Source organism: Hirundo rustica, chromosome 3 (assembly GCF_015227805.2).
Source record: "Hirundo rustica isolate bHirRus1 chromosome 3, bHirRus1.pri.v3, whole genome shotgun sequence".
NCBI lineage: Eukaryota > Metazoa > Chordata > Aves > Passeriformes > Hirundinidae > Hirundo > Hirundo rustica.
Window position 1 is genome coordinate 116,499,355 of NC_053452.1, and position 8,550 is coordinate 116,507,904.

Below are 8,550 nucleotides of genomic sequence, written 5' to 3' on the forward strand. Positions count from 1 at the left end.
AATATGCAAACTGGACGGAGTCCTTTGGAAAAGTTAATTGTGCATTTAACTTGCACAGCAAACCCTGCCCTGCCTGGGCAATGGCAAAGGGCACTCGGGCACGTGCAGAAAGCCACGGGGTCATTTTGCATTCCCAGTCGAGAATTCCACGGGTTGTCTGAGGGATTTCCTGCCCCTGAGGGCTTTCCTGCCCCGAGGGATTTCCTCCTACTGCAGCAACAGCAATGACCTTTTACCCAAATGTCCCTTACAGCCGGTAACTACTGAACAAGAGATTCCAGTATCCACTGGAAAATCCCCTGTTCCGTTCCCTGGCTTCACTGGAACCCAAGGATTGGCCGGGGAAACAGGAGATGCCTCCGGTCCCCTCCAGTCCAGCCCAATTTCTCCCTCTTCTGATTTTCCCTTGCATCCATGCCCAGCCTGTGGTGCCTGCAATCCACACCCGGATACTTTTGGAGGGCCGTTAATCCCAGCTCAGGACCTTGTCCCTGAAGTGCACCTTGCCTTCTGCCTCTTTGCTGCCCCTCACAACGGATTTGGTCACTTCTTTCGGGTCTTCTCCATCTCTGCTAGTTCATGCCACGGTTACGGGCATCACTCGGGAGATAACCATCCTCCCTGCTCCCAGTCTTTTCCGGAGTTTCTCTCCTATCCCCGGCACGCACCGGCGACGAGCACGGTGTATCCAGCACCGCGCCTCCTTCCCTCGCCGCGTCTCGATCCGCTCGGGATCCGAATCCCTTTGGAGGCGCCGGGAGGGGCGGGGGCCGCTCCTCCGCGCCGCCAGGGGGCGCTGCCGCGGGGGCGCGGCCCGAGCGGGGCTGGGGAGGAGGCGTGGCCATGCAAATCAGAGCGGGCAGGGGGCGGTGCTGCCTCAGCCAGGGGGCGTGTCCATGCAAATAAGAGAGCGGCGCGCTGCATGCCGGGACACAGTCCACGCAAAGACGCCGCTGCCCCGGCGTGTCCGTGGGCGCTGCGCGGGCCGGGCCGTGCGGGCCGGGGCCGCAGCGCGGGGCCGGGCGGGAGCGGGGCCGGGCTCGGGGTCGCCGTGTGCTGTGGAGGCGTGCGGCGGGGTGGGCAGGAGGGCGGGGCGGGGTGTGGGGCATACTTACCTGGCAGGGGAGACACCATGATCAGGCAGGTGGTTTTCCCAGGGCGAGGCTCATCCCTTGCACTCCGGGTGTGCTGACCCCTGCGATTTCCCCAAATGCGGGAAACTCGACTGCATAATTTGTGGTAGTGGGGGACTGCGTTCGCGCTCTCCCCTGATTTTTAATAGTAAAAGACAGATAAGCAGTTAAAACAACGACCTTCTCGAGAAGTTTAAAATCCGTTTGCTTTTAGCTTGCGGCGTTCTCCTGAGGTCCCGGGGTGCTGTGAGCCCCTGCTTCTCTGGTGGCATGGCTGTCCTCTGTCCGTGCAGAAGCGGCAGAGAAGCGCAGCCCTGCCGGAGCAGCCGGGCTTCGCCTCTTCAGGCTCCCGGCCCCGGCCCGCGCCGCTCCCGGGCTGCGGCGGGCGCCGAGAGCTCGCGTTTGCAGCGGGCTCCGCGCACCGACGCCGAGGGTGGGACGGGCGCGGGGACAGATCTCGCCCTGCTCGCGATTGGGTGACTGATAGAAAACAGAACTCAGCAGCACCTTTGGGTGCTTGTCGAGCAGGCGTTCTTTACTACGGCATGCCGGGCACGTGATAGATAACCCCTGCCTTCCGTGCGCCCCTTGGTCATGTGCGGTATTTCTCCACGAGTAATGCATTACAACAGTCATGAGAGGAAAGATGTGCGCTAATGTCTTCACGAATAATTTGACGGGTGAAGGGATGGGTGTTAACCTCTTTAAAGCGAGTCTTAATGTCTCTGCTGACTTCGGGCAGCAGGTTTGTTGTGAGAGCCCACGACAGTTTGACTCCTGAAGCAGACCAGGGTCCGCACAACTCTGACCTTTGGGGTAAAATAATAGGTTCAAGGGGGGAATATGTGGTCGGTGGGTCGGGAAGACTGTACCTTCCTTGTACCTCAGCCGATGGGGAAAGGAAGAGGGCACCATGCGGCCGGGGGTTAGGATAAAAGGCGGCTGTGCCCTCTACAACCCTGAGAGAGAAAACCCCGTGAGCGTGTGTCCCGGTGGGCTCTGCCCTTATTCGAAATAAGGAAGAACTCCTCTGTCTCCTTTTTGGACATAAACCTCCGGCGTTTGTGGATTTTCCTGAGATAGTTATTCACCTTACCCAGCGTTATAGCATTTTTTTTTTCTTTTAATTTCTTAAGACATCATTTACATTTTCTTAAAACTGCTTTTCTTAACCTTGCCTGCCTGTGAAAAGTGCATATTATATGGCTCTACGCAAGATATTTAATATATATATAATGTATTGATTACTAATGTTGTATTAATATTTTTTATAGTACGGTAAATGTAGTCTTGTAGTTAAAATAGAAATTATGTATTTTTTTAAGAGAGGGAGAGAATACTCGCAGAGATATAGCAGCCATAGGAAAACGTAAATCTATCAGACAAAAAGAATTTACTACTTCCTTATCAGAAGAGACCAACTTCTCCTGCCTCGCTCAGACCTGAAGATGCCATAGAAATGAAGGAAAAAAAATGACACTAACCAAAGAGAATTTTTTGTTTGCATGGAATTTATACATCATGCGTGAAATGTATGAATATTCAACAGGTGATTGCTTTTAAGAGATAACCCTTTGTTAATGGGGGTCCTTTTTTGGAGCTTTTTGCTCAGGAAGGCACCCAGACGTCTGTTACTTTGTTTTTATTGCCTCGTATTGTCCTAACCCTAATTGTTCAATTTTTAAATTACTCTAATTCTATTTTTATAACCATTTTTATTACTATTAAACTTTTAAAAGTTAAAACAAGTGATTGGCGTTTTTCACACTACACGTTTTGAGTTATTTCACGGTCTCTGCTGCTATCTTGTATCATAGACAGTTCATTTCTAGTGGTCATTCCGAAGCCGTCTTGCCTTGGCAGCTCCTCTTTTCTCGTTAGCCCCACCACTTGTTCTTCAGACCAGGTTTTTGTATATTTGCAGCTAAAAGCGTCCTTTTGGTGTGCGGAGAGAGGACTCTATAACTCACAGAGTGGTTCTGAGAGTAGGTATGAATTTATTCAGCGCTGAGGTGCATGGGGATAACTCCTCAAGGACACGCACCCCTGGGAGCTTTGTTTCTCCCTTTTTATCTCTACAAACTCGGGTTATACAATACACCTAATACATATTCATTTCCTAACCCCGCCTGTCCCCGCTTCGTATTAAAATTAGTTCCACGGCTATCTGCGGCTGTGCACTGCTCCTTATTGATCACTGGTGATCGTCGGGGGTCTTTGGGGATGAAGCACATAGTCATCCTCTGAGTTGAACTTTTCAACTCGTCTCCTTGGGCATGCTCTTTTGTCCTTTTGGCCATCTTCCAAACTTTGATATCGCGTTTCCCGGTTTTGAGGCCCGAAGAATGAGTGGATAATCAGTACCAGGTGAGCGTAACAGTGACCAGAGCCCCAAAGAAAGAGTTTAGGAGACCTACTGGGGCCAGAGAGAGAAGATTGATCTGCTGGGGGATTTTGGAACTAATATGTAACAGACTGGTGTTTTTAAGGAGCATTTCTCTGTTAATACAGAGCGCTCTTGGCCGAATGCCATGCGCCCTTGCTTTATATTTTCTCTGTCCCACTTTGTTATGCCATCTCGTCTGTTACGGTTAAGCATAACGTTATTCACAGTTTCTTCTATTCAGCAAGTGAGAGGATGAATTTCCTTTTATTGTCAGCTCTCGTGGTTCCCAAGGATTCTCGCCGCTGGAAGTCCGGCAGCACTCCCGGGCTCGACACGGTGTGACCCGGGCCGCCTCTGCACGGACAGAGGACAGAGCTCCGTGCCCAGACGAGCAGGGGATACAGCAGCCCTGACACCACAGGAGAACATTGTAACTTGAATGCAAACGGATTTAAAATGAGGAGGTCATTGGTATAATTGCTTATCTGTCTTTTACTATTAAAAATCAGGGGAGAGCGCGAACGCAGTCCCCCACTACCACAAATTATGCAGTCGAGTTTCCCGCATTTGGGGAAATCGCAGGGGTCAGCACACCCGGAGTGCAAGGGATGAGCCTCGCCCTGGGAAAACCACCTGCCTGATCATGGTGTCTCCCCTGCCAGGTAAGTATGCCCCACACCCCGCCCCGCCCTCCTGCCCACCCCGCCGCACGCCTCCACAGCACACGGCGACCCCGAGCCCGGCCCCGCTCCCGCCCGGCCCCGCGCTGCGGCCCCGGCCCGCACGGCCCGGCCCGCGCAGCGCCCACGGACACGCCGGGGCAGCGGCGTCTTTGCGTGGACTGTGTCCCGGCATGCAGCGCGCCGCTCTCTTATTTGCATGGACACGCCCCCAGCCGTGGCGGAGCCGGTGCCAGCCCCCGGCGCTCTCACTGCCGGCGGTGTCCGGAGCTCCGTGCTCGCTTGCTCGCCCGTGCCGGGACTGCGCGGTCGCTGTGCCCGCAGGACCCGCGGGGCAGTGCCCCGGGCGGCTCCAGCGCTGTCTCTCCTCCCGGAGCTCGTCCCTCGTTGGCGCAGTCGTGCCGAGCGCTGACGCCCCGGGCCGGTCCCTCTCCTGTCCCTGCCCTGTGGCGCTGGCAGCGCCCGTGGTGTGTCCGCTGATCGCTGTCGCGCCGCTGCTGGGGCGGCGCAGCCCGCATCACCTGGCTGCCCCCGCGGGATCTGCGGCACGGGGGTCCCTGGTGCCCGGCAGCTCAGGGTCCCTCATCACTGCATCCCGGGTTTCCCACTTCCCCTTCCTGCCTGCTTGGGGATGGGCTGTGCAACGACTGACAGTCTCCAGTTCTTGGTTTTTGTCCCGAGATTCAGGTGGTTTTAGAGTCTTTTTGCCTCCTGCAAAGCCCTGAGCCGGACGCAAGAAAGAGACAGAGTCTTCAGGTTCTGATTTTTCAAGGTTCTGCTTTGTTTATGGTTTCTTATCTTACAATTTTCTCAGTGCCCAGCTAAGATCTGTGCAGCTGCTCGGGCATCTGACAACTCCCCCTGCACTGGGAGGTCGCTGTCTCTTACACTAATTGTTATGTACTCTTTATTTATCATTATTTGCCAATACCTTTCACTTATACTAAACAGGTCATCTCTGCTCTGACCCAATCTCCTTAAATTACTTTGTGCCACCATCACTGCAGAAAATGGAGTGAGGAAAGAAGAAGAAGCAGGAGACAACACCCAAAATCCTCCATCTTGCTCCCTTCCACTTCCATACTAAAGAACCCAAAACTACGATTTTTCACCCTGCGATAAGCTAAACTACTATCTTTCACACTCCTGTGGCCTGTAATTCATCTCTCAGCGCTGGAAGCCTTTCCCATGGACTGGGATCAAAGCCAGTGTCTCCCTGGGCTCTGTGCCAGGGCCTCAGATCCCCCTGCCCAGATCTCAGACCTTCCAGGGTGACCAAAGGAATGCCCTGGACTCCGACATCCAGTCAAAGCTCCTCCACCTCCTCTCTTCTTCCTCCCCATCCCTTCATGCAGTTAGGATTGTTCCTCTGACCCCTGCCTGCCCCATCCAAGCCTCATTTCCAGGCTCTCATGTTCCAGTTCACTTCCAGACTGGATTGGCTGAACCCTCATAGACACGAACGCCAACAGTGACACGCCCAACGAGACCTTGATGCCCCCCCAGCAGCTCCCTTATCCCTCCTCTGTGCTCAGGAGCCATCACTGCCCGTCTGAAAGCTTTGCACCACGTCTCCCAAGCAGTGCGAGAAGCTCGCGTTGGATTCTGTGAACGGTTGTTTCCATTCTCCGCCTTCGCTCTGCAGACGGACAGACGTGCCGCTGCCTTGCACAGGGACCCCGTGGCCCACGAGCAGCCGGCAGTGACAGGAGAGGAACCGGGGCGTCCTGCTGGCTTCGGGTGTGCAAGGCGGTGTGGGCTCACGGGAGGTGCTGGCTCTAGGGTGAAATGAATATTGGTGTTTTACAGCCCCTTGCTTCCCTCGGAGGGTGCACGGGCATTTCCGTGGTGCCGTGTGCTCGTGGGCGTCCCCTCTGTGGGCATCTGATCTCAGCGTGCTGCTGCCAGTGATATGGAGGATGTTTATTAATATAAAAATACAGGTTTTTAGAAGCAGCTTTTGGTGGTTTTGTAGAAGTAAAGAAACAGCTTGTACTGGGAATGCATAGAAGGTTCGTTATTAAGCTTGGTTGGTAGGTAGTGTCCTACTTTAGGGACAAATTTGGGAGAAAACCCCTGAATAGGATCCCTCGGGGAAGCAAACCCAAATGGCCTCTCCCTCCAACTGGTCTGGTAAAAAACTTATTTGGAGAAAAGTGGAAGAAACTATTTTACTTAACAAATGAAGTGCATACAAGTATAAAGAATGAATAATATGAAACAATAAAACCTCTTGTTCTGGAGTGAGATGGCAAATTGAGAAAGTTCTTGCCGTGGGTGGAGTTCAGCTCTCTCTCAGTCTCTCCTCAGTCCCAGTCCCTCCGGCGCTGCTGGAAAATGCTGAGCTCCAGGCCCCGGTGGGCCACAGGTGCAAGCCCCCAGTGCTCCCCTGGGTTTTCAGTCCAGAGCAGGTTTAAACAGTTCCAAGAAAAAGGAAAAAAAAAAAAACACTCCAGGGATTTTTTCTGTCCTAGCTAGCTGAAACTAAAAGCAAAAAGATCTCTGTCCTGCAGTCTCTCCAAGCCTCCATCGAGCACCTGGGCCGGAGAGGAATGTGGAAGAGTCAGGCAGTTTTCTCAAAACAAACGCCACACTTCTCCTTGCTCGTGGAAACAGTCTTAAAGGCACAGAACTCAATAACAGCACAAACAGAACAAACAACTGGGGATACAAACACCATAAAGTTACCCTAGGACAGGTAGTTACCAAGTAGAAGTCGTACATGTGAGATGTATAATGTAGAAACTCAGCAAAGCGGGACCTGGGCATTTGTCAAAAATTGATAAAGCAGAACTTTGTGGCTTGAATCCAGCAAAATCAAACTCCTAATCTTTGGCAAGAGCAAAGTGATCTGAAAAATAGCCAGACCTCCACTGTGCCTGCCCAGAAGTGAAGATCAACCTGAGGAAGACATCGGCCTTCCTCCCAAGACCCCAGCTGAGGACCTCCAGGAGTTGTGACAGCTAATTAGAATACAAAGCGAGAGAAGGTGGGGAATGAGTGGGTGGGGAGGTGTGGGTTTGTGGGATCGATGTGTATTTAAATCGGGGTTTGTAGGATCAGTGTGTATTTAAACCTGAGAGGTGTGGGTTTGTGGGATCAGTGTGTATTTAAACCTGAGAGGTGTGGGTTTGTGGGATCGATGTGTATTTAAACCTGAGAGGTGTGGGTTTGTGGGATCAGTGTGTACTTAAACCTGGGTTTGTGGGATCAGTATGTATTTAAACCTGAGAGGTGTGGGTTTGTGGGATCAATGTGTATTTAAACCTGGACCTTGTCTTGACCAGGTATGCCCGGTTTGGAGGAGATATCCCCCCATGTGCCCCAGCTGGAAATAAAACATACCTGTTTTACAATTTTCTAATTGTAAAGTCCTTATTCTACGCTTCACCAGTGCCCAGACCCCCACGGTGCTGGGGGTTGCTGGGCTGTGGGGGGCTCTGTGCACGGACCTCGTGCCAAACCTGTGCTGTAGCCCAGTACAAGCCATTACCCTGCAGCCCTGCCAGTCTCCAGGACCCCTGCGACCCTTTTCCCTCAGCAGGATCGGCCAGCAGCGGAGCTGTCCGTGTCCCTGAGGTACATCCGATCACCGCCCTGCGCTGCCCCGCGGGACCTCTCCCGCTGTCGGCCCAGCGGTGGCCACGCTCCGCCGCTGCTGCGGCTCCGGCCCGGCCCCGCTGTGCTCTGACACCGAGTCCCGGGCAGCACGGCTGGACCCGGACCGAGACCGAGACCGGGACCGGGAGCGGGATCAGCACCAGCCGCCGGACCCGGTCAGCGAGGGGGCGGGGCCGGTGGGGGGCGGGGCCGTGAGAGCGCGCGGCAGAAGCGGCAATAGCGGTGAGGTACGGGAGAGAGGGGCGTGTCCATGCAAATAAGAGAGCGGCGCGCTGCATGCCGGGACACAGTCCACGCAAAGACGCCGCTGCCCCGGCGTGTCCGTGGGCGCTGCGCGGGCCGGGCCGTGCGGGCCGGGGCCGCAGCGCGGGGCCGGGCGGGAGCGGGGCCGGGCTCGGGGTCGCCGTGTGCTGTGGAGGCGTGCGGCGGGGTGGGCAGGAGGGCGGGGCGGGGTGTGGGGCATACTTACCTGGCAGGGGAGACACCATGATCAGGCAGGTGGTTTTCCCAGGGCGAGGCTCATCCCTTGCACTCCGCGTGTGCTGACCCCTGCGATTTCCCCAAATGCGGGAAACTCGACTGCATAATTTGTGGTAGTGGGGGACTGCGTTCGCGCTCTCCCCTGATATGCTGGTTATAAAAACAGATAAAGTACTGGTATGTTTCAGTTACTTCTCAAGTTTCGTGCCTTCCAGCTCCGCTTTGCCAGTTTCGGATGAGTTATCGCGGT

General features: G+C 54.4%; 3 non-coding genes across 3 annotated transcripts; 2 read left to right on the forward strand and 1 right to left on the reverse strand.

Moving 5' to 3' along the window:
• Nucleotides 1–1,107: 1,107 nt before the first annotated feature.
• LOC120751348 (U1 spliceosomal RNA) lies at nt 1,108–1,271 on the forward strand. The gene has a single exon (XR_005700410.1). It is a non-coding gene; the product is annotated as a U1 spliceosomal RNA (small nuclear RNA).
• Nucleotides 1,272–4,025: 2,754 nt separating this feature from the next.
• Nucleotides 4,026–4,189, reverse strand: LOC120751349 (U1 spliceosomal RNA). Its single transcript, XR_005700411.1, has one exon. It is a non-coding gene; the product is annotated as a U1 spliceosomal RNA (small nuclear RNA).
• A 4,092-nt stretch (nt 4,190–8,281) lies between these two features.
• On the forward strand, nt 8,282–8,445 carry LOC120751333 (U1 spliceosomal RNA). The gene has a single exon (XR_005700396.1). It is a non-coding gene; the product is annotated as a U1 spliceosomal RNA (small nuclear RNA).
• The last annotated feature ends 105 nt before the right edge of the window (nt 8,446–8,550 follow it).